The sequence below is a fragment of the Nicotiana sylvestris genome, chromosome 7, assembly GCF_000393655.2.
Source record: "Nicotiana sylvestris chromosome 7, ASM39365v2, whole genome shotgun sequence".
In the NCBI taxonomy this organism is placed as follows: Eukaryota; Viridiplantae; Streptophyta; class Magnoliopsida; order Solanales; family Solanaceae; genus Nicotiana; species Nicotiana sylvestris.
Genome location: NC_091063.1, coordinates 108,540,607 through 108,544,610, shown reverse-complemented (window position 1 = coordinate 108,544,610; position 4,004 = coordinate 108,540,607).

Here is a 4,004-nt window from a genome sequence, read left to right as displayed (position 1 = left end):
CTTTCAGAAGCTCAAGACTGCCTTAACCACAACTTTAGTGTTAGTGTTGCCATTAGCTTCAGGTTCTTATTCAGTGTATTGTGATGCTTCGAGAGTTGGTATTGGGTGTGTGTTGATGCAGGAGGGTAGAGTTATGGCTCATGCTTCTCTTCAGTTGAAGCCCCATGAGAAGAACTACCTCGTTCATGATTTGGAGTTGGCTGCCACTGTTCATGCATTGAAGATTTGGAGACATTATCTGTATGGTGTGTCTTGTGAGGTGTTTACTGATCATCGTAGCCTCCAGCACTTGTTCAAGCAGAAGGATCTCAATTTGAGGTAGCGGAGATGGTTGGAGCTGCTAAAGGATTATGATATCACTATCTTGTACCATCCGGGGAAGGCCAATGTAGTGGTCGATGCCTTGAGTAGGAAGGAGGTGAGTATGGGGAGTTTGGCGTATATTCCTGTTGGGGAAAGACCTCTTGCAGTTGATGTCCAGGCCTTGGCCAATCGGTTCGCGAGGTTGGATATTTTGGAACCCAGTCGGGTATTGTCTTGTGTGATTTCTCGGTCTTCCTTATTTGATTGCATCAGAGAGCGTCAGTATGATGATCCTCATTTTCTTGTCCATAAGGATAGAGTTCGGCACGACGATGCCAGAGATGTGACTATTGGTGATGATAAGGTATTGAGGAAGTAGGGCCGGATATGCGTGCCCAATGTTGATGGGCTTCGGGAGTTGATTCTGGGGGAGGCCCATAGCTTGCGGTATTCCATCCATCCAGGTGCCGCGAAGATGTATCAGGATCTGAGACAGCATTATTGGTAGAGGAGAATGAAGAAGGACATTGTGGGATTTGTAGCTCGGTGTCTCAATTGTCAGCAGGTGAAATATGAGCATCAGAGATTGGGTGGCTTGCTACAATAGATGGATATTCCATAGTGGAAGTGGGAGCAGATCACCATGGACTTCGTAGTTGGGCTCCCACGGACTTTGAAGAAGTTCGATACTATTTGGGTGATTGTGGATCGGGTGACCAAGTCCGTGCACTTCATTCCTGTGTGTACTATCTATTTTTCAAAGCATTTTGAATAGATCTATATCCGAGAGGTTGTTCGATTGTATGGTGTCCCAATTTCCATCATTTCAGATAGGGGTACTCAGTTTACTTCGCAGTTTTGGAGAGCCGCACAGAGAGAGTTGGGTACTCAGGTTGAGTTGAGCACATCTTTTCATCCTCAGACGAACAGGTAGTCCGAGCGCACTATTCAGATATTGGAGGACATGTTGCGTGCTTGTGTCATTGATTTTGGAGGGTCATGGGATCAGTTTCTACCGCTCGCGGAGTTTGCTTATAACAACGGTTATCAGTCGAGTATTCAGATGGCTCCATATGAGGCTTTGTATGGGAGAGGGTATAGATCTCCAATCGGTTGGTTTGAGCCGAGTGAGGCTCGGCTTTTGGGTACAGACTTGGTGCAGGTCGCTTTGGACAAGGTGAAGGTGATTCAGGAGCGGCTTCGTACAGTGCAGTCGAGACAAAAGAGTTATGCTGACAGGAAGGTCCATGATGTGTCCTACATGGTTGCGGAGAAGGTTCTGTTGAAGTTTTCACCCATGAAGGGTGTTATGAGATTTGGAAAGAAGGGTAAATTGAGTCATCGGTTCATTGGGCCTTTTGTGGTGCTTCGGAGGATTGGGGAGGTGGCTTATGATCTTGCTTTGCCACCCAGCTTGTCGGGTGTGCATCCGATATTTCATGTTTCTATGCTTCAGAACTATATTGGCGATCCATCTCATGTTTTGGATTTCAGCACGGTTCAGTTAGATGGTGATTTGACTTATGATATGGAGCCAATGGCTATTTTGGAGCGTTAGGTTCGAAAGTTGAGGTCAAAGGATATAGCTTCAGTGAAAGTGCAGTGGAGAGGTCGGCCTGTGGAGCAGGTTACCTAGGAGACCGAGTGGGAGATGCAGAGCAGATATCCTCACCTATTTGAGGCTTCAAGTATGTTTCTTGACTCGTTCGAGGACGAACATTTATTTAAAAGGGGAGGATGTAATGATCTGGCCGGTTGTTTCATGAGTTACTGCTCCGATTCCCCTATTTCTGCTTCTTTATGTCTTGTTCAGCTGTATTATGTGGCATCGTGTTGGTTAGTTTGGGTTTAGAGTGGTTTTGTAGAGAAATGAGACACTTAGTCTCTAAAATTGGCCTTTTAGTTGGAAAAGTCAACCGGAAGTTGACTCGTGGGTAAACAATCTCGGAATTTGGTTCTTATGATTTAGATATCTTCGGGAGGTGATTTGGGACTTAGGAGCGTGATCGAAATGTGTTTTGGAGGTCCGGAGTAGATTTAGGCTTGAATTGGAGAAATTGGAATTTTGGCGTTTTCTGGTTGATAGGGGAGATTTTGATATAGGGGTCAGAATGGAATTCTGGAAGTTGGAGTAGGTCTGTTGTGTCATTTGTGACATGTGTGCAAAATTTCAGGTCATTCGGACGAAGTTTGATAGACTTTTTGATCAAAAGCGAAATTTGAAAGTTTTTGGAATTCCTAGGCTTGAATCCGATGATGATTTGATGGTTTGATGTTGTTTTGAGTGTTCCGAAGGTTGGAACAAGATTGAATGATGTTATGGGATATGTTGCATGTTTGGTTGAGGTCCCGAAGGCCTCGGGTGAGTTTCGTATGGTTAAACGGATCAAATCTTGTTGTGGGAAGTTGCAGATTTTCGGTTGTTGATGTTGCAGAGTTTTGGCCTACGCGCTCGCGAAGGGATGAGAAGTGAGGCAGTCAATTTGGCCTTCACGTTTGCGATGTTGGTCCCGCATTCGCGAAGGGTGAGGTTCAGTGTGCTTCACGAATACAATGAGGTTTCCGCGTTCGCGTAGAGCAAATGGGAGCAGCTGGGGTCCTGGTCATTTGTGTTTCGTGTTCGCGTTAAGGCGGTCGCGTTTGCAATAGTCTGGGAAGCGGAGGCTTCGCGTTCACGAGCTGGAGATCACGTTCGCGTAAGAGGAATTTTGGTCAATGAGTTTTCGTGCTTCGCGAACGCGAGGCTTTGACCGCGTTCGCGAAGAACGATAGGTCACCTGGGCAAAATGTTTAAATAGCCATTGTTCGCGATTTTGGGTCTAACTTCCATCATTTTTGAGCGATTTTGGAGCTTTTTGAGAAGAATTTAAGAGGGAATCAAAGGGAAATACTCGGAGGTAAGATTTATGGACTTAATTCTCGATCCTATTGTGATTTTTACCTAATTTAATATGAAATTTGTGGAATCTAAAGCCTAAAATTGTGGACTTAGGGCTTGGAATTTGAGACTTTGATTTGAGGATTTGAGGGGTCATTTGTGGTCGGATTTTGATGTATTTGACATGTATGAACTCGTGAGAGTGTAAGGATTATAGTTTTGTAATTTTTATCAGAATCCGAAATGTGGACCCGGGGGTAGGGTTTTGACCAATTTGGGGATTTATGATGTAATTTGATTATTATCGCGTGGGCTTTGTTCCCTTAGCGTATATTGATGTTATGGTTCTTATTTTGGTTAGATTCGGGGCATTTGGAGGCTGAATCGAGAGGAAAAGGCATTTGGAGGCTGAATCGAAAGGAAAAGGCGTCGCGAGCTAGAGTTGGCTTGGCTTGAGGTAAGTAACGCTTCCAAACTTGGTTCTGAGGGTTCGAAACTTCGAACTGTATGTTCTATGATAACTATTGAGGTGACACAATGCCAAGTGATAGGCGTGTGGGCGTGCACCGTGAGAAATGCGGCCTAGATCATTCTATGGCACCGCTTAGTGACTCTTTTATGCTGATATATGTGCCGTAATTATGTGATTAAGTTAATAAGCTGCAAATCATGCTAATTATCATATTAAGGCTTCACGCCAACACTGTTGAGACCCGAGAGGCCGTTTCTTACTGTCATGTCATTAGCTTCATTTATATTCTATACTCAGTCCTGTTCATGCATATTATATCATGCCTCAGTCTCGACTATTACTATTTGACAT